Source organism: Podarcis melisellensis (genome assembly GCF_964234715.1).
Source record: "Podarcis melisellensis genome assembly, chromosome: 17".
Classification (NCBI taxonomy): Eukaryota; Metazoa; Chordata; class Lepidosauria; order Squamata; family Lacertidae; genus Podarcis; species Podarcis melisellensis.
The window spans coordinates 10,910,146-10,934,719 of NC_138534.1; the positions used below are offsets into that span (position 1 = coordinate 10,910,146).

General features: G+C 42.4%; 3 pseudogenes across 6 annotated transcripts in view; 1 reads left to right on the plus strand and 2 right to left on the minus strand.

Moving 5' to 3' along the window:
* Positions 1–24,574, minus strand: part of LOC309360048 (beta-1,3-galactosyltransferase 1 pseudogene) — a 101,259-nt pseudogene that overhangs the window by 22,338 nt on the left and 54,347 nt on the right. Inside the window, exon 4 of one of the 3 annotated variants that reach the window (XR_014173417.1) lies at positions 3,031–3,084. The exons of 1 other annotated variant lie outside the window; for it this stretch is intronic. The product of XR_014173417.1 is annotated as a beta-1,3-galactosyltransferase 1 pseudogene (transcript). Of the gene's footprint in view, positions 1–3,030; positions 3,138–24,574 lie in introns of those variants that run through there. One more of the 3 variants, XR_014173419.1, reaches the window with a different exon arrangement.
* The window catches only part of LOC309360052 (beta-1,3-galactosyltransferase 2 pseudogene), a 96,738-nt pseudogene that overhangs the window by 21,112 nt on the left and 51,052 nt on the right, over positions 1–24,574 (minus strand). The gene's annotated exons all lie outside the window — the stretch shown is intronic.
* On the plus strand, positions 3,032–23,883 carry LOC309360087 (beta-1,3-galactosyltransferase 2 pseudogene; annotated as a pseudogene). Of its 2 annotated transcripts, none has more exons than XR_014173418.1 (2): positions 3,032–3,105; positions 21,943–23,867. The product of XR_014173418.1 is annotated as a beta-1,3-galactosyltransferase 2 pseudogene (transcript). The 2 variants fall into 2 exon arrangements; XR_014173420.1 differs by lacking the exon at positions 3,032–3,105 and adding an exon at positions 18,734–18,901 and having other exon boundaries at positions 21,943–23,883.

The following is a 24,574-nucleotide window of genomic DNA, read 5'->3' on the forward strand; positions in this document are numbered from 1 at the left end:
CCACCAGATGTCAAAGAGAAAAATAACTGCCAAACTTTTAGAAGACATCTAAAGGCAGCCCTGTTTAGGGAAGCTTTTAATGTTTAATAGGTTACTATTATTTTAGTGTTTTGTTGGAAGCCGCCCCGAGTGTCTGGAGAAACCCAGCCAGATGGCGGGTATAAATAATAAATTGTTATTATTATTATTATTATTATTATTATTCGTCTGTCAGTTATATTAAAAAAATATTCAAAACATGCGCTCCAAGGTAACCCCAACTATTCCACTTATAAAACAATATTTTATTCGGTCCACAAACCCAGATATCACAAATTCAAGCCCACCAACTTCCGGCTAGAATAAGTTCCTTATAATGGGGAACTTTACTTCATAAGCTATCCATTCTTAAGGAAATCAGCCCTGAGTGCTCACTGGAAGGACAGATCCTGAAGCTGAGGCTCCAATAGCTGAGGCCACCTCACGAGAAGAGAAGACTCCCTGGAAAAGACCCTGGTGTTGGGAAAGATAGAGGGCACAAGGAGAAGGGGACGGCAGAGGATGAGATGGTTGGACCGTGTTCTTGAAGCTACCAGCATGAGTTTGACCAAACTGCGAGAGGCAGTGGAAGACAGGAGTGCCTGGCGTGGTCTGGTCCATGGGGTCACGAAGAGTTGGACACGACTACACAACAAATTACTTCATAAGAAGTTTGTTGTGAACCAAATCCCTCCCCCCTCATTTAGGGCTTATTCTGGCTTGAAATCCATTGGGGCTCATCCATCACACAGCCCAGGCCTATTTTGCACACCTTTCTCAATTATTTTTTGAATCCGTGCTTGTCTGCAAAACACTGCAGCATTCTTAGAGACCTTTGGAGGGTATTCCTCTAAGTGCTCTGGCACCTCAGAGGTCACTTGGTAAAAATGGGTAGGATGAGGATTCAGCTGGAACCAATCCTACCTTGAAGCACACTAAAAATCAATTAACCACCACTTTCCTAAAAAATGTGGGCATCCAAGACAAACTGAAGTAAGTTGATGGAGGGCATTTTCCTAAAGGGGGAAAGAGGCGAGAAGAGCAGTCTATTTTCTGATGCCATAGCAACACCTAGTGGCAAAATCAGGCATCAGGTGGGAGCACGTTTACTTCTCTTCCACGACTGCCAATGTTTCTTTTCCTCAAAGGAGCTTTCGAGTCTGTCACAATGTGTGAGAAGCTTCATGAAACATCTTCAGCGGCAAATAATGATGCTAAACAGGGAATCTAGAAAATGTTTCCATCTTCCTCTGTTTAGGTTGCTGAGTTGCAGCACTTCAAACAAAAGTGCAGTGACATATATGTCCATAGATGTCCACATGGGTATTTCAGGGAGAAGCTATGCCACAGCCATCTTTGGGACGTTGCAGGAACAATTGAGGCAGGCACCTTCTCTGGGATAGAGACAACAGAAGGCATTTGCCTGGCAATCCTGGCTGATGGTTCCTATCTGGTCTAGAAAAGGAAGATGCGTTGCACTGTGGGAACAGTTAGGTTACCCTAAAACTGTTTGTGAATCCCCCCCCCCCAGCCAGGCCTCAAAGCCTCGCCTCAAGCACTTTTCAAACAGCACTCTCAAAGTCCCCCCCCCCCCAGGACTAAAGTTTCTAGTTCAGCATCTTTCTGTGCAACAAGGTAGAGAACAGTGTCTTTGTGAACAGTGTCTTTTGTTTCTCAGGCCAGTGGCCTTGTTAAACCAGATTGCAACTTTCTTTCCAGAAACTATGCCAATAGAGCAAGAGAAAAAGAAACGTCCTGAATCACAAGGTTCCTACTGTTAGGATATTTCCGTTCCACCTTAAAAAGGGAGCAGTTTGTTGTGTCACAGCCTGCGTATTTCCTGTTCACAGGAAGTTTATGTTTTGTATATGCTTTTGTTTTCTCTCTCTGCGCCTGGACATCGAAGCAGGCAGTCATGTTTTTTCTTTGTTCTGACCAACGCTGAATAAAGTTGTAAATAATGCTCTCCTGGGTGCACCTTTCGTTGTACGAACTCTGCTGATAGAGCGTGCATCAGTCCTTGGAATGTGGAAAGCTATTTCTGAGGCTTTTGTCACTAATTGACCGATACTGCGTTTCTACGGGAGGTCGGTTGATCGTCCAGAGGCAGCGTGGGGACATGATGGCCTTTGTCTCCCTGGCAGTATCCCAACACCTACCCCCTTTGGTTTCTCACCCCCTTTCCTGGGAGGAGTCCAAAATAGTCCCGAGACAGGAACTTTCTGTTCATGCTCAGGAGACACATGGGGCAGAACTTTTCAGAAGGAGGAGAAAGGGGAGGGAACTGGAAGGGGAATAAATACTCTGTGCAAATGGCTGTGAACTCGTGCTTGTTTTGTGAATCTATCACACACACACCCCGATGGCAGAATAAAGCTCTTTCTCTGGATTTAACCACTTGGTGTTGTTTTGACTCTTTTCGTCCCTACCCGGGTGCAACACTTTCCTACCCATGGTTAAAAGGGCCTAGAAAGGCTACAGTCTAAACCACTGAGCCTCTTGGGCTTCTGGTCAGAAGGTTGGCAGTTTGAATGCACATGAAGGGGTGAGCTCCCATTCCTCTGTTCTACTGAAGAGGCTCCTCATGAGGCCAGAGGAACATCGCCCGGTTGTGAGTCATGAAGGCTGCTCTCCACAAGGCCCTTTCCACCTGGTCTAGGGGGTAAGGCCCACACTCATCCAGCCCTATAAAAGAGGCTCCTCATGGGGCCAGAGGAACATCGCTGTTATGTATTGGGTTTAACACTTGTTATGTTACAAGGCGCGTTCTAACCAATCGTATAAGCGTTGGTAGACGAACTTTCTAATGGCAAGTAAGTGCATGCACTTTCAACTGTCCACGGTCAGTTCATGTGGGGGCTTTTATTGCGTAGTCCTGTGCGTTTGGGTTTTGTTTTCCTATGAGTGAGCCATTGTCACTGACCATGTTGAATAAACGTTGTTAAGGAACATATACTGCCTTGGGCTTCTGACTTTTTCCGAACGTTTAAGTATCGCCTGGCTGTGAGACATGAAGGCCGCTCCCTGCAAGGCCCTTTCCACTTGGCCTAGGGGGCGAGGCCCAAACTCACCAGCCCTACTGAAGAGGCCCCTCATGAGGCCAGAAGAACATCGCCCGGCTGTGTGTGTGAAGGCCATTCCCTGCAAAGTCCTCTCCACCTGGCCTGGGGGCAGGGCCCACACTCACCAGCCCTATTATTTCTACCCTGCCCATCTGGCTGGGCAGAATTTATTTATTTATTTATTTACTTATTTCTACCATACCCATCTGGCTGGGTTGCCCAAGTCACTCTGAGCAGCTTCCAACAGAAGGTTAAAAATATATTAAAACAACAGGCATGAAAAACTTCCCTAAAAAAGGCTGCCTTCATGAGGCCGGAGGAACATCGCCTGGCTGTGAGGCGTGGAGGCCGTTCCCTGCAAAGCCCTGTCCATGTGGCCTAGGGGATGAGGCCCACACTCACCCAGCCCCACTGAAGAGGCTCCTCATGAGGCCGGAGGAACATCACCCGGCTACTGTTTTATTGTTTATCCACTATTTACTTGCTCTTCCCATCGAACCCTAAACAGCATCAATAAAACACAACGTAAAGTTTTGGAGTGTTGATATACAAGGTTAAAGTCCACACAATCACTTTGTTCCCACATGAAATTTTGCTTTTCTTGTCCAACCCAGTGGAAATGATGCCTGAAGTTTGGGGAGAATTAGACTAATGAAGCAAAATCTGATTTGCAACTTAGCTAGCTTCAACGTTTCCCTTTGATAACTGAAGTATCATGTATCTGTAAAGAAAATAAATTTTGCACTCTTGCTCTGGCAGGGCAAACAGAAAATGAAAAATAGGGGGAATCTTTTTTTAAAAAATCATTTTTATTGAATTTTCTATAACATATACAAACAATTCAAACAATCATATTTCTACTTATTTACTACACGCTCTATCCCACGTGGACTTCCCTCCCTCCCTTCATCCGACTTTCGTATTTAATTTACTCTTTCACAGATTTTTAATTACATTCTACAAGACTTATTTTAATCCTGCTACAGTCTTTAAACTTCTACAGTTATTACCTAATATATTCAACAGATTTGCTCCATTCCTTTTTGAACTTTGTTTCCTCTGGTTACGTATCCTGTGGGTCAGCTTTGCTAATTCTACATATTCAACCATTTTTGTCTGCCACTCCATTAGTGTTGGTATTTCCATTTTTGGGCTACTAAGATTCTGGCAGCAGTCATGGTGTACATAAATAGTCTATGATCTGCCTTTCTTAATTCATCACCTGTCATCCCCAGCAGAAAAGCTTCTTTTTTGGGGGGAAGGTATATTAAAATATTTTTTTCAATTCGTTATAAATCATATCCCTTTCCCCCCCATCTTTTCACATGTCCACCACTAAACTAGGGGGAATCTAAATCTCTCCTGCCTTGGATGCATCACCACAGTGAAGATGTCAATTCTTGCAAGATTTCTTCCTTATTATTCCAAGTTTTACTAATTGTGATTGCTCCTGAGTGACAGGGTCCAATTCAGAAGTACCCTCAAGCTGTAGACCTGCTCCTTCCAGCAGTTTATAAAAATTATGCATAGCATAGAGCAGTGAATAAATTTTGAATAAATTTATTACGGTCATAGACCAGAAAAAACATAAAAAAACAATAGTTTACAAAGGGAATAATGGTGTCAATTAAAAATTGTAAAATTATACATAAAAGCAATACACATATGCACACACACCCACACACACACACATATATACACATATATGCACTACAGTATATGTATAGACTTAAAAAATGGGGGGGCTTGTCCAGGGGTCAAGTCTTTTACTTTTTTACAGCTAATGCCCTCCGCTTGATCGCAGCCGCAGAAAATTTGGCCACTTTCAGTGTTACTTCTGGGTTTTTATCTCCTAGTAGGATTTTCAGCCGCTGAGATTCAGATCGACCTGGAAATTTCTGAACGATAGGGGAGATAAACAGTGACCTAATATCCCCGTAAAGGTCGCAGTGTAACAACACATGTGAAGCCGTTTCCACCTCTTTCAGACCACATGGGCAAACTCGTTCAGCATAGGGTGTGCCCTCGTATCTGCCCTTTAGTAAGGCAGATGGCAGTACATCAAATCTGGTAAGGGTAAACGCCCGCCTGTATTTTGCGATTTGTAGATCCAGCAAATATGGTGTTAGATTAAACCCTTTTCCATAATCTTGGATAGCTGGATATTTATCTATCTTGCTCATATGGTCCTGAAGCTCTACATCTCCTATTCGCTGGCTCACCATCCTTTTAGCCTTTTCAAAACCTGAGGCTATGAGTTCTTGTGGGGAAAGCCCCAGGCCCTTCAATTTTTCATAAAGCGACAATCTCCATTTAGACTGGAACGGGTCTAGTAGAGTCAATGGAGCCACTCCCACTGGGAAAAATATGAGTTTTAGCCAGAAGTGAATCTTCAGGATCCATATCCTGGCATTAATAGGGAGTTGACCTACCTCCAGCCTGATGGCTGTGTTGGAGACACAGGTAGGTAACCCTAGTAGGGAGCGGTAAAATTTAGTTTGTACAGATTCCAGGGACTTGAGTTTTTGACAATTAAATATCTGGGTGCCATACATCAATTGTGGAAGTATTTTTGCAACAAAGACCTGGGAGGCAGCAGGAACATATTGACCTCCTTTTCTGTAAAAGAATCTTATGATAGCTCTGGAAGATCTTTGCGCATTTACAATGGAATTCTTAATCTGATGGCACCAAGATCCCTTCTCATCAAAAATTATTCCAAGATATCTAAAAGATGTTACTTGCTCAATAGGTTGGTTATTAATTTTCCATTTATGTCGGAGTTTTCTCTTGGAGAACACCATAATTTTTGATTTAGTGTAATTTATTATTAGGTGTTCAGCTTCGCAATACTCTGTAAGAGCTCGTAAAAGTTTTCTTAGACCCACACAAGAGAAGGAAATAAGTGCCGCATCATCTGCGTACAAAAGGACTGGGATTGGTATATTATTTAGGTTTGGGGGATGAGTGCTTGCTTCCTCCATCTTTCCGACTAAGGAGTTTATATAGAAGTTAAATAGAATAGGGGCAAGAACACAGCCTTGCTTGACACCATGGAAACTTTGGATTTCCTTTGATAGGTTCCCATAACGGTCGCATCTAACACGGATCCGAGTATTTTCATGTAGTCTACGGATAAGAAGCAAAAGACGTCTATCGATGTTTGTGGCATTTAATTTTTCCCAAAGTCTGTGCCGGGGTATCAAATCGAAAGCTGATTTGAAATCTACAAAGGCTACATAGAGGGAGCCTCCTTTCTTTGAGGTGTATTTCTCCACTAGATGTTGCAATACCAGTCCTTGGTCTAGAGTTGATCTATGTGCCCTGAAACCAGCCTGGGCTTCCTTTAGGATGTGCTCCTGTTCCAGCCAGTCCGCAAACTTTTCACGTAAGTGAGTTGCATAAAGTTTGCTAATGATGCTTAAGAGACTGATTGGTCTGTAATTGGCTGGATCAAGTTTACAGCCTTTCTTGAATATGGGAACGATGATTGCCAATCCCCAGTCCTCTGGTATTATTGCTGTTTGATCTATGCTGGTGAATAGGGTGGCAAGGACTGGGGCCCACCAGTCAATATTGGCTTTGAGAAGCTCAGGAGAGATATTATCTGCTCCCGGGGCTTTTCTGTGTTTGAGTGCCTGAATAAGCCTCCTGATCTCCGCAACCGACACCGGAGGCCACTCATCACCTGCCGCACACTGTATTAGTGGCTGTGTCAAAGGCAGAGCTGAATATGAAGATTGGAAAAATGCCTCCCAAGTCCCTGCAGGTATAGTATACTCCACTTCTGAGGAGGTAGATCGCACTCCATTTGCTACCAGTCTCCAGAAGGTGGCCGAATCTCTCTCTCTGGATGCATCTATTAGGCATTTCCATTCTCTTTTCTGTGCCAGGAGTTTTTTGTTTTTGATCAAGATTTTATAATTTCGTTTATCTTCAAACCAGACCGTGGGGAGTTGGGGTAAATTGGCAGATCTATAATTCTTGTATTTTTTCAGTAAGTTTAGCTTCATGTCCTGACATTCTTGATCAAACCAGGGTTTGGAGTTTTTATATACTGAGGATTGCCTACTTGACCTGTTCCTTTTTTCCTTCAGGGAATCTTGAAGGAGTGAAATTAACTCCTGAAATAAATTTATCTTTAATTCATGGCTTGAGGAAGTTATAAGGTTTTCTCTCTTAGTGAGGAATTCCTTTTGAGCATAGCCTACTTGAAATTTCCTTATGCAGTTCATCTGTCCATCTGATACGAGAATATCTGAGCTCCAAAGCTGTAGGGCTCGAATGTTCGATTTTCTCAGCGCAGGATAAATCCTTTCCCGCAGCTACGAGTGCACTTAATGGCAGATGGTCACTGTCTAAGCGCTCCTCCACTTTGCATTCCAGAACTTTGTTTTGAAGATCATACGACACGATTATATAATCAATTGTGGAGGCGCCATTGTTAGATATAAATGTGAATTCTCCGACCTTCTCCCCCTCTGTACGGCCATTTAGTATAACCAAGTCCAACTTGTTGACCAAGTGTAATAGGCATAAGCCGGCATAATTGCAGCCTTTATCCTTTGAGATTCTAGCTGGTATTGAGTGGGCTTCCTCTATAATGGGGGCTGTTTCATGGAAATGGGCATACAAAGCCTCATCAGATTGTCCAGTTCTGGCATTTTGGTCGCCTGCCACCACTACAGAGGCATCAGGAAATTGATTTGATAGTTTGTCAAGATACTGTTCTAACTGAGCCCAAGTATTTCTTATCAGTCTTTTCTCTCTTTGTGGGGGTAGGTATACGTTAATCAGCAGCAAGCTGTGGGTCCTCCACTGTACTTGCACAGCTGTGGCCAGATGGTCTAGTGGGTCTAGTTTTTTAAATATGGCCCTTAGCCTTGTTGAGATTAAAGTAACTAACCCACCTTTAACTCGCCCCCCTCTAGTACTTAAAAGACCTGGGAGGGAGAACGCAGAAAAGCCATTTAACTCCACTTCACTTGTGCTCCAGGTCTCCTGGAGAAACACAATGTCATGTCTCTGGATATATTTAGCAAAGGATTGGTCAGAAACCCTCTTTTGCCAACCTGCAATATTCCAAGTTAGCAAGGCAAGGTTGCACGTTGTCTTGCCAAAAGTTGATCTTAGTCAATTTGCCTTTGAAAGATTTTTAGGGCCTATCTTTTTATCTATTGGTTGAATTTCGTTCATTTTGGCAATGTCCATAGATGTATTATCGCCCAGGTACTCAATGGAATCAATTGAAGGGTGCAGCGTGCTAACATTAGTGATCAGTACTCCTTTTTTTGGCGAATCTACCTTGAGGTGTTCTATTTGACTGATACCAAGTTCATCCTCATCCAGGTATCTCATGCTGGTCCAAGAGCGCGTTGTGGTTGTCATAGGGATGGTTTCCTTCTTAGATGGTAGATTGTTGCTGTCCCTTACGCACTGTGTTAGATCTGTTGCTGTCAGGTTTATCTCTGCAGCTGCAGAGGTATTATAGAGGTAGTCTTTCATGGTTGTCATAGGGATGGTTTCCTTCTTAGATGATAGTTTATCCCTTGCGCACTGTGTTAGATCTGTTGTTAACAGGTTTATCTCTGCAGTTGCAGAGGTATTATAAGAGTAATCTTTCATGGGGTCTGTCTTGGCTTTTCCAGAGAGGTTCTCTTTCTTTAATTGGTCCGTTGCCGGTTCTTTCTCTCTTACTTTTTCCTGAGCATTCATCTCTGTTAGCTTATTTCTAAGGGTCTCCAATCTTCTCAAGATCTCAGATTGGGCAAGGAAAGGCAACAATCCAAACTGATTTATTAATGCCTTTTCTTCTGGATAGAAGTTATCCGTCCCCTCATTAGGCAGTCTCATCTCCTGTCTTAGTTTCAAGGACCCTTGCTCAGTATGTTCCAGTTTGTCTTTTGAGTGTCCTCTCTCCTCCTTTGGTTTACAAGTAAATCTTATCTCAGCTGTCGTAAAATCATCAGGAAACAAATTCAAACATGTGCTGTTTTCAAAATATCTTGTTACCGTTATCCTTTTCTTTAACAGCAAATGTCTTGATCTATATATATTTTTAGCCAAGTTTTGATCTTTGAAGGAGGCAATCACTCGCAGAGAGTATCCATTGTAGAATATGAAATCTACTGAGGTAATGTCATTTAATTTTATTTTTCCTGGCAGCATATCATCTAAAGTATTCACAAAATGCACCGAGCGTTCTTCCTTTGTAAGGAAGCCCTTTGGCTTCGGGTAGTTTAGAAAAGCTAGCTTCCTATCTGCCAGTATCAGTTTCCATCCTTTATCCTGGGACAGATCTTGCCCTGCTACTGGCTCATCTTGAGATCTGCCATAATCAATGGTATGGGATGAGTCTTCTTTAATATTTATGGATCCTTGAGGTTTCAGCATAGAGCACCCGGGTAGTGATTCCGTTTCCTCACTTGTTTTGTTAGGCAGCAATGGTGTTTCTTTCAAAGACTTCAGCTGGATCTTTTTTTCTGGATCCACACTGTTGTTCTCTCTGCTGCCATGTATAGCAGGTTTGTTAGAGTTTGTTTTTGATTTTGTTGGGATCAGCTTATATAGTCTTTTCCAACATACTTTACATGCACGTCGGTTTATAACAGATTTCCTTGCAGTTTTTATGTTCTTACTTTTCTTTTTAGTTTCAGCTTTCTTCTTATGGGATCTCTTACTGATGCCTCGCTTCTTTTGATTTACTTCGATAGGAAATTCGGTTTTGGGGACAGAGACATACAACCCTATGTCCTTTCCTTGGTGTAAATGATTTTCCGCTGATGATCCTTGTGTGCACTTGCTGGTTGCTGGTTGCTTTGTATATTCTGGCTCTTGAGGGGTGGTTGGTGGATCAACACCATGAAATTCTGAGCCTTTAGCTTGGAGGGGATAATTTTCCACTAGTGTCAGGAGCAGCCCATTTGTTATTGTTAAATATTTTTTCATAGCTGCCAGATCCAGATTTATAGAGAGCAGCCAGTCCTGAGGATAGCAGTCATTGTTTTCCGTCTGGGAGCCCATAGATGAAGTCTGGGATTTCTGGGAGTTTCGGGTTTCTTCCTGTAACTCTGAAGATAATATCTCAGCCAAGACTATTTCATGGGCCAGGCTCATTGTATTTCTATTTTGGTTGTTATTCTCCGAGTCCTGTATTCCTCTAGAGAAGGTTGAGTGATCTTGAGCAGCAGAGGGAAAAGGAAGGGCCTCATCCTGCTTCAACTCAACCATCTCAGCCATCTTTTGCTCATTTCCATTTCCATTCTCGTTGTCCCTTGTATGTGAAAAGTATTGCGTGATTTTACTCTGTTTCTCATAACACTCCTGGAACAATGGGCTTGTCACTATCCCCAGGTCCCTACGTTTCTTCCTAGTAAGTACCATTTGTAAATCTTTGTTACCAATCAGGGGTTATTCTTCCTCTTTCAAAAACTATGTCTCTTAGGAAGTCGGAAACTCCACCCAGCTGTAGACTAAGGTCCAAATTGAAGCAAGATTTGGGATAGCTGTTTGTAGTTTGATAGCTTATAGTTCAGAGCATAACACGGAGTTGGCAATAAATCAGCTGTCACCCGTTTTCCTTATTGTCGGTCAGACTTGAGGAGAGTGGCAGCGTGGGGAGTAAACCCTCCGGACATTAAGATAACAAGGTAACAAGAAGGGCTTTTTTTTAAAAAAGCAACAGCTAAAAGAACTATTAAAACTATTTAAAAACTCTGGAGGAGTTAAAATATATATTATAAAAGGGGTTTCAAAGGTTGGCTCGGTGTCGAGCCTATTTAAAAAGCAAATTTAAGAACTTGCCTCAGATAACCTCCAGAACTCTGCAGCTAGTTCGGCGGCCATCTTTTTCAAACTTCCTCTAGCATAGAGCAGTGTTTCCCAACCTTTTTTGGGCAAAGGCACACTTGTTTCATGAAAAAAAAATCTCAAGGCACACCACCATTACAGCCCCGTGACGTCAGCGCGCAGCGTCACGCCGGGAGGGACGCACGAAAGTGTAAGTTTCAATTTTTTCCCCTCCTCCTTGCCTTCCTTCTGTGCCAACCGCCAAAAAGCCAAGAAAAAAGCCAAGACTTTAGGGCAGCAGGTCGACACGGAAGAAGCTCCTACCTAAGGACAGGTGCGACGGCCGTGTCCTCTTCTGCCACACTTGGCAGCCCTGCCTCACGGTCGTGACTCCCACCCTGATTTCTCCCCGCAGGTCGAGCAGCACAGGCAGCCCAATGTGTCCAGCCCAGACACAAGCCCCGCTTCCCCACTCTAGATCCTGAATGCGACCAAGTGCTCTGGACTCCCGAGCAGGGTGGGAAAGAGGACTCGCATCTGGTAGCCTCCGGGCTCCTCGCCTGCTCGAGGGATGGCATTGCAGGCAAGCTGCCGGCCGTCGCCATCGCCGCCCCCTCATGCAAGTGGACCTGCCCGGAATGGTGGGCCGGGGGAGGCTCGCTCTCTGTGGGGATGTGGCCCGCACGCGCGGCCCCGCTTCCTCCTGCCCAGGGCTGAGCTCCTTACCCGCGATCTCGGTCTCGCGCACGCGGATCCCACTTATTCCGAAGCTCGCGCCACTAGCCGGGGCTCTCACACCGTGCCAGGGCGAGGCGGCGCGGCCCACTGACATCATCGCGGCTCGCCGCCGCCCTCGACTTCCCTGTTCCCTCCCCTCCCTCGGGTCGCCGTGGTTACCGAGGACTGCAAGCTGCTCGGGCGAGCGTGGGGCATTAAGTGGGAGAAGGAAAATTAAAATTAAAACTCGCCTGAAGGCCGCCTCTCCGGATATCTTTCGAATTTTTTAATTTTTCCCGCGGCACACCAGGCAACGTCTCGCGGCACACTAGTGTGCCGCGGAACACCGGTTGGGAAACACTGGCATAGAGAAAGCAGATTGACAAAGCCTTTTATGCCTCTCTAATAACATTTGAACTTGTGGACTTTCAGTGAAGCTGAATGTTGGAAGATTTAGTACTTCTTCACTTCAAACTATGGAACTCTCACCCCATTATGAGGCAGGACTCGTAATTGCTTCGTTTTGCGTTAAAGGTATTCTGTGGCCAAATATAGTCTGCCAATTAGGGCAAGTACAGGAAGCAAGAACAAATGTTTTATTATATTTTTATTGTCTTGAATGTGGTGTTTGCATAATAAACCTCACATTGGTAAACGAATGTGTTCTGGTCCGGGAGAATTACTGGTATATGTTTAAATGAATCACATCTTACTTCATCTCACATTAGTGTCTTTATTCTTTCAGCCAAGCCACAGAGAAAGTGTACCCTAACTCTTGTGGGGGTGACTAGAGGTTGAAAACTGGCCGAAATCATACCCTCCAACATTTCTCTGATGAAAATAGGGACGTCCCATTCCATAACGATAATTTTACTATTTATACCCCACAAAAAACCTTCCATATACAGAATTGCCTTCAGATGGCTCGGCAGTTGGATAACTCCATCCTCTCCAACATATCTACAATGAAAATAGGGACATCCTAAGGAAAAGCAGGACATTCTGGGATAAAATCAGAAACCAGGATGGCTTTTCTAAATCAGGGACGTCCCTGGAACATAGGGACACTTGGAGGGTCTGAGAAACTCAGGTGATGCTCCAGTTTCTCCACTTGATGCAGTCTCTCATCCTCAATATTGAAAACTGGGCAGCTCTTTGTTCCGGAAAGTGGTGGTTAATTGATTTTTAGTGTGCTTCAAGGTAGGATTGGTTTCAGCTGGATCCTCAACCAACCCATTTTTACCAAGTGACCTCTGAGGTTTCAGAGCACTTAGAGAAATACCCTCCAAAGGACTCTAAGAATGCTGCAGTGTTTTGCATGTTTTGAATATTATATATATATATATATATATATATATATATATATATATATATGTGTGTGTGTGTGTGTGTGTGTGTGTGTATGTTATTATAATAACATATATATGTTATTAACATATGTTATATGTTATTAAAGCTTAAAGGAACGTATACAAATGTTAATATCAACTTCAAAATAACTTTTTACAATGCAAAAAAGCATGAAAAACCCTAATCTAAATAAAAACAAAAATAAAGGAAGAAGAAAGAAAAAGAGTATATATATATATATATACCTGACATATGCAGAATCAGAATCCTTCCCCTTCACACACACTCTCTTTTTCTTTCTTCTTCCTTTATTTTTGTTTTTATTTAGATTAGGGTTTTTCATGCTTTTTTGCATTGTAAAAAGTTATTTTGAAGTTGATATTAACATTTGTATACGTTCCTTTAAGCTTTAATAACATCTACTGGGGGGAGGGAATAAACAGGTGGGCTTATTTACCCCTTTGTTGTATTTTGCACATCTGACTCAAGAGTAAGGCCAGCCCTGCCATGAGGAAAGAGTGAGGCAGCTGCCTCAGGCGGAAATATGGAGGGTCTGTTAGTGGAGAAAGCTCTCTGTGTTTGTACGCTGGGCAGCCTGTCCTGCACACACTAAACTGGGCCACTGACCTCAAGGTGCAATGGAGGATGTGTAAATCAGACTCAATGGTCTGCTGAGCTTTTATACATGAAGTGGAAGATGGCATCTTCTTGCCCTTTGCTTCAGACAAATTTTCATTGCTTGCATAACGTCATATTTGTTTTGCTGCTGAGTAATGGGCACCTCCAATTCTATTACCTATCCTGGTCTTTTCAAGCACAACTTGTTTGGAATGTATAATTTCATATTATGATTGCTTTGGGATACAGCATTATGCAGAACCTCAGCTATGTTCATATTTTCCAGGGACATTCCCGGATTTACAGAAGCCATCCTGGTTTCTGATTTGATCTTGGAATGTCCCCCTTTTCCTTAAGACATCCCTATTTTCATCAGAGAAATGTTGGAGGGTATGGAGTTATGCGACCCCTGAGCCAAGGAGATAAGTACAGTGGTAGTTCAGTTGTTGAACGCAATACATTTCGGAAGACCGTTCAACTGAAGTGCTAAGGTTGCAGACTTTGCAGTCTGCAAAGTCAATGGAGAAAATTTAAAAAACACAGTGGAAGCCGTTTAACTTCCGAGGCGCATTCGAAAACGGAAGCATTTACTTCTGAGTTTTTGGCGTTTGAAAACCGAAACGTTCTGCTTCCGAGACACTCAAAAACCAAGGTACCACTGTAACTGACAACTTTAGAAGACATCTGAAGGCAGCCCAGTATAAGGAAGTTTTTTGGGGGAGGGTAACATTTTATTAATTTTCCAAAAATAAACAATAAAAATAACAACAATAAACAGATTTTTTAACCATGATTTTGCCTGACTTCCCTCCACTCCCCCTCTTGCTTCCATTGTTTAGTACTCGTTCACGCACGTCCTTAAAAACCTTATATTCTTAATAATCCAATTTTAAACCTTCATCTTGTTACAAGTGACTTTTAGAAGTTTAGAACTTTTAGAAGTTATGCTAACGTAAAAATCTATAGGTAAAGGTAAAGGGACCCCTGACCATTAGGTCCAGTCGTGGCCAACTCTGGGGTTGCAGCACTTATCTCACTTTATTGGCCAAGGGAGCTGGTGTACAGCATCACTAAGCCGCTTTTGGCGAACCAGAGCAGTGCATGGAAACGCTGTTTACCTTCCTGCTGGAGCAGTACCTATTTATCTACTTGCACTTTGACATGCTTTCGTACTGCTAGGTGGGCAGGAGCAGGGACCGAGCAACGGGAGCTCACTCCGTCGCGGGGATTCAAACCGCCGACCTTCTGATAGGCAAGTCCTAGGCTCTGTGGTTTAACCCACAGCACCACCCGCGTCCCTCCAAAAATCTATACACCAAGCTTAAAAAATATGCATTAAACATTTGCCCCTCCCCTTTTAATTCAAAGTCTTCTTTTCTTTCTAGGGTTTCAAGTTAACTGATTTGTCCTACATAGTTCAATAGTTTATTTTGCCAATCTTCTTTATCTTCTTAGGCAGAGGCTTCTTCCTGTAGGAACTGACTGGTCTTGGCCTGGCGTCCACTCTTAAGTACAGGAACAAAGACTTTCGTTGAATAAGTCCATCAAAACCTATACATCTCAATATAATAACTTCAGGGGTTTTTTTTAACAACAATCATTTTACACATTCCTTTCCAATCTTTTCCCAGGCCTACTTAATTATTTTACATTGCAACTACATAAACCTTTTATCCTTTTTGGCCTCCCTTCCTGTTTCTTCTCTATCACAGTCAGAGCCTCCCAGATCATTTCACATGAGGTACCATTTTTATTTTGGAGCACTCTTACCTTCCCTTGCATTTTCCTCAAGCTTTGTCCCTCTCCCCTTCCTGCCTTGGTATTTTGTGCATTCGCTTCTATTAATTGTCCCACAGCATCTGACATTAAATTAGTATTTTCCGGAATTTTAACAGCTGCTTTGTTAACACCTTCCTTCTTTTGCACCCTGCTTGTGGTTAACGCTTAGCTGGAATGAAATATTCAACGCAGCAATAGAGAAATTAAAATAATAATTTATTTGTCAGACAAATAAATGAGAGACACAGTGGTATATGGTTACCAAAGCTCTGCCCACTCTAGCCCTGATGGCCAGCACTTATATTTCCTCAGCCCAGCCCCCTTGCTCCTCCTTTGGCTGCCTCTGTCCAATCAGCCTGGTTGAAATTCCTATTGGCTGTTTGCTAGAACCAATCATAAAAGATACACCCATTTCCTATTACCTTTTATGGGAGACAAAGAGCTATATTTCCTTCTATCCATAAATGGCAGACAAGTAGCCATATATCTTACATTTGCCTCAACAAGGCACCTTAATTATCAGATCATCTTTGCCCTATTGCCCTATTGCCCTATTCACTCCAAAACAGATGGCTAATGGTTTTAATTTTTTATCTTAAACAGAGATCTTGGGTTCACCTTCTCACACACCATCAATGAAATAAGAATCTAACATAAGAATCTAACAGTTATTACTTTCTAAATCCTTTGCATAATTACATTTAAGCCAATATATTTCGTACATAACATATATAGATTTTAGAAGCAAAGGCCTTTTCAAAGTAAAAAGGAACTTAGTAAAAACACTTTCCAAAAGCAACCCCTTAAATTTATACCCCCCCTTTCAAGCCAGCTGCTTTTTCTATTAGCTCTTGCCCTTTAACCTTATGAAAATATGGCTCAAGTCTAATGGGAGGCACCTAGTATTGTTTTCTGTTAACCAATAAATCTCACTATTTGCCAACTCTTAATTGTGTTTTTGCAGCTTGATTGTATTCTGTAATATTTATTTATGGTCAGTATGACCTTTTGCTCCCAGCCTGTAATTTCCTTTTACAACTTTGAGAAACGTGTCTCCTGCTACTGTTATAAATCAGAGGGGCCTCTGAGCAGGAAGACAAATAACTGCCAAAGCACCCAGCCAGCTGCTTTATGCCTGGCATGAAACACACAAGCATCTGTAAATATATTTTTTAAGCTCATTTTAAAATACAAGTCTTGATCAGATGCCTCACTTCATTTTTTAAAAAATATTTTTTATTGCTTTTTAACATACATACATATCATACATATCACAAACATACTTACACAGCCAAGAAAAAAGAAAAAAAGAAAAAAAGGAAAAACGAAACATGTAATACATAAAAACATAGACAACTCAACTTACATTGACAAACACTCATCGACTTCCCTTTATCTCGATTTCGGAATAAAGTTATCATATTTTTTATCCGCAGTGTCTCATTTTTCAAGCAATTTTTATGTAGTAAGCGTTATCTCATACCTACTGTGATTTTTCAAATATATATTTCTTTTTTATCAACATTTTTATTTTCCTTTTATTTCTGTTTCCATATATAACTTAAATTTATCCCATTCATTATTTTTGTACTTTTTTTATTTCTTATTTTCTGTGTCAATTTTGCCAGTTCTAAATAGTCAAATAGTTTAGATTGCCACTCTATTATCGTTGGGATTTTAGACGTTTTCCAATACTGTGCTATGAGGGTTCTGGCAGACACTGTTGCATATTGAAAAAATGTTTTATCTTCCTTTTTGATTTCTTCGCCAATTATCCCCAGGAGGAAAGCTTCAGGTTTTTTGCTAAAGGTGTATTTGAGGACTTTTTAAAATTCATTATAGATAGATTCCCAAAATTTTTTAAGTGTCTCACATGACCACCACATATGTATAAAGTCGCCCTCCTTACTCTTGCATTTCCAACACATTTTATCACCTGTTTTATAAATTTTATCCAATTTTACCGGCGTCATGTACCATCTGTACATCATCTTATACATGTTCTCCTTGAGTGTTGTACATGCCGTGAAGTTCATACCTTTACACCATAAAGCCTTCCATTTGTCAAACTCTATATTATAACCCAAGTCCACTGCCCACTTCACCATCACCTCCTTCACTTCCTCCTCTTTGGTGTCCCACTCAAGTAACTGGTTATACATTTTTGATAGTAATTTTGTTCTTCCTTCTATTATTTCAATCTGAAATCTAGATTTCTTCTCATTTATCCCAATCTTTTTATCTTCCGTCCACATGGAGTTAATTTGGTGATATTGAATCCAGCCAGTCAACTTATTTTTTATTTCTTCATATGGTCTGATTCTCCACCCGGATTCATTTCTAACTAACAGATCTTCATATGTCCATCTTTCCCCTTCAGTGTTTATTTTCTCAGATGCCTCACTTCAACTGATCAAACAGTTCTCTTTTAAAATCTAACAACAAACCATACAATTCATATATTATATTCTCTTGCATTGTGGCCTGGCTGGTTTGCTTAAACAATGAGATTTTTTCTTCTGCCATTTCCAACCTCAGAATGCAAACACAGCAGTAATTGTATTTTCTTAAGACGCATAGCGAAAAGGCACATAGCAACATGCTTTCTTAGCAACAGGACACATGTAGCACAGTAATAAGACAATAAGGCAAAGAAATATATATTTTCCCTGAGCATGGTTGTCACACATTAAGTTGAACGTCTTCAACAGTCAAATAGATCCTGAAACTCTTTCACAGAAGTGAGATAGTTTCCAGAGAGTCAGTCCAGTCTTTTTCCCCATAAGGAAAATTTAAACTACTCTTAACCTTATAATCTTCTCAGGTTTAACCTCCATTTTAAGTCTAGTTCAATCTCACCGTGTGCTATGTCGAAGTTCAACTAGAGTTCAGGTCAAGATCATTATTTTAAAAAATCTTGAAATTGGCATAAACGGAAGCTGGGTGCAGTCTTTTAATCCTAATTGTTCATTAGTTAACTTCTCTTCCAAAGTAAATTTCATCCACACATATATTTTGTGTTTAATGTTTATTATTATTATTATTATTATTATTATTATTTGGAAACCACCCAGATCAGGGTATAAATAGAATAGTAATAGTAATAATAATAATGATGATGATGGTAAATAAATAAATGAATAAATAAATCCCTATTTGGAGAAATGAAGGAAGATATGCATTATGATAACACCCATTGGCACATGTATATAATTTATATAAAATAATCATTTATATAAAATACATTTGTATAAAATAAATGTATCCCTTTCATCTTGTTCTTGTGTTTGGCTTTGGGTTCTGAGGGGCATGTTCTTCTTTTTTGGTGTGTGTGTGTGAGAGAGAGAGATTCAGCATGGGATTGACATGCAGGTGGTGAGTCCTTCCAGGTGCTTCAATGGTCCTGGAAAAAAGACTCTCTTGGAAGCAGAATCCCTGCTCCCTCCCCTCTGTTTTAGCTGCATGAGGTAGGCGTTGTCCCTTCCTTTTGTGCCACACCCTTCCAGGGAAAGGTAAATTGCAGCTGACAAAGGCAGGTGGCAACCTTGAGTGAACAGCACCTCGGGCAGGTAAGTGCTCACCTGAGATGCCGCAAAAAGCACCTCAGAGAAGAGAATGGGAGAGGGGTAGAAAGGCCCTCAAGGAGGGAGAGAACAAATACCTGGAGCACTGAATGAGATTTCCTTTGAAATTGATAATGGCAAAGCAGAGCAGGCATGTATTTATTTAACCATTTGCTTGGTCACCAAAGGTGACAAGGAGATGTATGCAGGTGAGTGAGCTGAGGGCTGATCGCTCTGTCTCTCATATGGCAGCCCCTTGTGTTTTTATACTGTCTATGGAGGAGACCTAGTCTAAGGTTGCCATATTTCAAACAGTGAAAATCAGGACACAAAAGTTGCTGAAGTGGCTTTGGGGGGCGGCAGTTGTTGAATTTTTGGGGGCGGGGGCAGCTGCTGAATTTTTGTTGAGGGGAAGTTGTTTGTTGAGCTTTTTGGCAAAATTGCAAAAAAGAAAGTAAAAAGACGTGGAACCACCCAAAAGAAAGCGCAGGTGTGCCTGGACCATTTCTCCATATTCAGCAGAAAGCTGTTTCTTCTTCTGGTGGAGAAGCAGAACAGGCAAGTCAGCTCAATCTGTACTGGAGCCAAGACTGAAGTCTGGAGAAGGGCAAGGGCAGCAAAGGATCTCAGCAAAACGCTCACAAGTAATTAAGACCTATAAGTAGTTTATCAAAAACTATATTTAACAATAGGGTTAACAAGTTCTTGAAACAAGAGTAGAGCCTCCAGTTTACTGAGCTGCAAAAAAACCCCAACCTTTTAAACAAATAACATGAATACAGTGATACCTCGGATTAAGTACTTAATTCGTTCCTGAGGTCCGTTCTTAACCTGAAACTGTTCTTAACCTGAAGCACCACTTTAGCTAATGGGGCCTCCTGCTGCTGCCGTGCTGCCGGAGCAAGATTTCTGTTCTCATCCTGAAGCAATGTTCTTAACCCGAGGTACTATTTCTGGGTTAGTGGAGTCTTTAACCTGAAGCGTATGTAACCTGAAGCGTATGTAACCCGAGGTACCAGAGAAGAGAACATATTAATCACTATGAATCTGAAAGCAATACAGGCACACCTATTGGTCCATGGCGGCCCACGAGATAAAACCCAAAGAGCGACAGCAGCAAAGCTCCTTTATTAATATGGATTGAAAGTAATGAGCAAGCTTCTAAGTTCATCAGAATTCTTCTCTTCAGGGTGGATATTAACCAAAATGAAAAGGGAAAGGGGTGTGGATTGATTGAACTATTACTATTTGGACTCCTGTCCTGAGATGGAGAGGAGAGCAGCCCATTGATTTTAAAGAGAATGTTCTAACAGGTACCCGACCTTTTGTAGCTTTATGCCAGCAAGGCAGGGGGAGGGAGAAAGCTCTGAGCAAGCGTAACTCCATGACTGAGCTCTGCGCCAACTCCACCATGTCTCCACCTCCACCCCTTTGAGCCACCAACACAGGGGCTGCACCAGCACAAAGATGGTAGAACCACTATGCTAATACACTTTCAGGCTTTGCCAGTGTGTTGCGTTCTGAGGCCAAAGGAAAGGACTGGACCCTGATTAAAATAAAACACAAGGCTCTCGGAGGAAGTGCGTACCTCACACCCCTCACCAGGCCATTTTATTAGCAAAAGAATCCTTTACACAGTGCTGTAAGAACCAATCAGATTTCCTCTGAGCATTTAAACAAACTCCAAGTGGGGACAAAGTTAAACTATAAAAACTAGTTAGGCATGCATACTTTGGAGTAAATGAATGAAAACAACAAAGGAGCATATTCAGCAACCCCGGAGGTCATAAACAATCAGTACACATGATAAGAAGGATGGCCAGGAGGACAGTGACCATTATCACCTTAATGTGAAACCTGTTTCCTGGCCCTAAGATTAACATCCTAAGATTAATATATAAGAAAGCTACATTGATGAAACTGCCCATTATCTTTGAGGACCCAGGACGCCTGCCTGTCTAAGTGTGCACGTGACTTGTGAAGAGAGAGAAATGGAACAGGGATGCAGAGGTGTAGATTGATCAAGAATCATATCAAAATAGTTTAAACCCAGTCAATGCAATGCTTTCATTGCTGACACAGATGGCTTACTCTATATTTGTTATAATTCCTCATAGCAATCCCACCTGATCACTACACCAGTGCAAGTAAAATCCTGTTCCCACCCAGAATATGTATGTCAAGATAACGATTGTAGAGGAATAATAATAATAATAATAATAATAATAATAATAATCATCATCATCATTTGGCCTAATTTGGAAATACAGGGAGGAATTCCATGTAGCACAATGGTAATTGTTTCATCAGTGCGAGCTCTTCAGCTTACCAGACACCCTGGCACACACCCAGTTGGGCACTTTACCCAGAGTTTGTGTTTCCTTTTGGAAGTGAGGCACAGTGGAGACTGTGTGGTCTTTATTTGGTTAATTGACACGTACATATATATATATAACCTGAGCCTATGATGGAGTTATTGTTTCTCCCGTAGCCACAGCTTGTGGATCCCAGCAGAAATCAAACATCATGTTCTGCCTCTGTGCCTTTCCAGCCTGCAGCTTTTCCTCTAGTTCACACCACAGTCCCCCAAACTTTAACTTTGTCTTTCTAGCTGGGGGAGGCTGATTGAGGGGCCCCACCCATTTGCTGTCTCAGACAGAGCCCCTTCCCTTTGTTTTCCTTTAATGGCTCATCACCCAGGTGATCACCTCATCAGGAAGCTGGTCTGGCTTATAGTTTAACACTTATTGTATCCAGTTACTGTAAATAGATGGGTTGAGTGATTAATGCCAGTCCCTGAGAGTGCATATTTTCCTTCCAGAAACAGACTGCAAGGGCAAGAAGGCAGGTGTTATGAGCAGGGTTTGAGTGTGTTGGCAGTTGGCAGACTGATTCTCCAGGCACACACCCTGATCCCTAAAGCTCCCCTTGTGTGCGTGCAAACACACACACACACACACAGAGAGAGAGAGAGAGAGAGAGAGAGAGAGAGAGAGAGAGAGAGAGAACAGAATTCATCTTCCTTTCACTGGGCTTCTCTTTTGCAGGTTGTCTTTGGAAACAGGCCAGAACTGGCCAGGATCTCTCCCCCACCCACGTACAGTCTGCAAGTGAAGGTGCCAGGAAGATGCTCATGACCAAGCTGCAGAATTTGCCCACTGTGGTCCTCTTCTGCTCTATTTTACTTTTCCTACTTGTTGCAAAGAACAAGTGGGAATCTGCACTGGAGAGGACAAAGGAGACCAAGCCCTCTGGTCTGATTTCCCCACCACCACAACCAGTGGCCAAGCGGCATCCCTTGGAGGTTGTCTATTCCACTGATTATAAGTTCCTTCTCAATGAGCCAAAGAAATGCCTGGAGAGGAGCCCTTTCTTGATCCTGCTGGTGATAACTGAGCCCCAGGATTTTGCCACGAGGCAGGCCATCCGGCAGACGTGGGGCAACGAAAACTCAGTGCCTGGGGTTTCCATTCTTCGTCTCTTTTTGACGGGTGTCCACCCAAAATTTGGATACCCGCTCCAGGCCCTTTTGGAAGAGGAGAGTTTCATCCACAAAGACATTATTCAGCAGGACTTCCTGGATACCTACAACAACCTTACCCTGAAGACTCTGATGGGCATGGAGTGGATAAGCAAGTTCTGCCCCAATGCCACCTACGTGGTGAAGGCAGACAGTGACATCTTTCTCAATGTGAACTACATGGTGTCCCACCTGCTGCAGCCTCACCTGCCACCCAAGAAGAACTACATGACAGGTCACATCTACTGGAAAACAAAGCCAGTGCGTGAAAAGGCCAACAAGTGGTATGTGCCATGGGAGGTGTACCCCAATGAGACCTACCCGCCCTTCTGCGCAGGCCCAGGGTATGTGTTCTCTGCGGATCTGGCCAAGAAGATCTATCAGGTAGCAAAGACCATCAGGGTCATTAACAATGAAGATGTCTTCATGGGAATCTGCCTGCATGAGCTGGGCATCAGTGTGACAGAAAGCCCCTGGGGTCTCTTCAATGTGTACAAAGTCAAGTATGAGAAGTGCAAGTTCTCCAAGGTGGTGGTGGTGCATCACTACGGGCCAGAGGAGCTGCTGCAGATTTGGCCTGGCTTTCAGGACCAGAACCAGACTTGCAAGAGTTAAAAGGGAGGGAGGTGAACAGACACACAGCCTCTTGTGGAGAAGTTGGCATAGAGGACTGGCAACATGCGGGCATGTTCCTGTACAATGGACAAATCCAAGCCAACAAATTGCAATGAGGAAAGGGAAGGATGGCTCAGAGAAGAAGGGAGATTCTGTGCTTGTCGAAATTGGCATTTATGCCCTCAGAAGCGAGCTGGCCCCACATAACATGCTCATCGTGCCGTGTGGTTCATTGCCATTCACACTGCTCTCCTCCCCGTAGAATCTCTACAGCTGCCCATAGCAACTTGTTTGGTCTGCTCTGAACTGACCATTGTGCCACTAATGCGCCAAATTGACAACCTCAGAGTTTTGAGATCATCACAGCCACCACCTCACCTACTGGAAGAGAGCAACCCTCCGGCCATGCAGGTGTGGCACTAGGGATAGGGTTGCCAAACATCCAGGAATTCCCAGAAATATCCTCTTTTTGGGGTCCTACATGCCCATCCAGGGGCAATTTTACATTTTAAAGCAATTGTTCGGGATTTTGGGTTTTTAAATATATATAAAAATTTTGTGTGCAAGCAGTTCTGTATGTTACCTCTTGAAATATGGCAACTAAAACAATTTTTGTGTCTGCAAACCCTACACTAGGGCAATGCAGAGTTCACCTGTTCCAACATGTTGAAATGCAACCTGGTCATCTTCAGAATAATTTAAAGCAGATCAGTAGACGTTTCCTTCACAGTAAGAAGCCATACTCCACTTTAGGACCTGCCTCTTTGGGTTGTTGCCAGTTGTGCAAAAGACTTATTTGTCATCTTCTGTTGCTTTTTCATATATATAAATATATATATATGCACACACACACATACACTGTCTGTTTTCATAGAGCTTCTCCCAAGACACAACGCAGCATTATTTATACAAGAATCACCATAAAGACGTTAACCCAGCCATTCCCTGTTCTCTTTGAAGGCTGAGATAAGGTTGAAAAGGAGGGGAAAGGTGAATCCTCAACCAGGGAAGGGCATTCAGAAAAAGTACCATATTTTTCGCTCTATAGGATGCACCAGACTATAATATGCACCTAGTTTTTGGAGGAGGAAGAACTGGGAATGCCCAGAACCCCCCAACCCTAAAACACCTACACCCCGCAAAACAAATAAAAAGCATTAGAAAGCAGGCAGCGCATATCAGCCAACCCTCCCCTAAGCCAAAAGACCCTAGTTCGTTGTTAAAAATTGGTAGGGGCTGGGGGGTCTTAATGGGTCTTGTAGCGCCCTTGGAGCTACGTTGGTGATCCCAAGAACAGACTTGATTTTTTTTACTGAATGCCTTTTTCACTTGTCTTATAATGTTGGCCAGAGACTTAAATGCCTGTGTAGGAAAAACCCCGTTGTTCCCTATTATTTGGGACAAACCCAAATACTACCCAAGTGTTTAAGTTCTCCAGGCAAGATTTCACATAAGGTATTTGGGGTGGGGGGTGGAGAAGAAGGAAAATAATAAATACAAAAATTACAGCAACCAGCTACAAGAATTTTTAAATAGGCCGATGT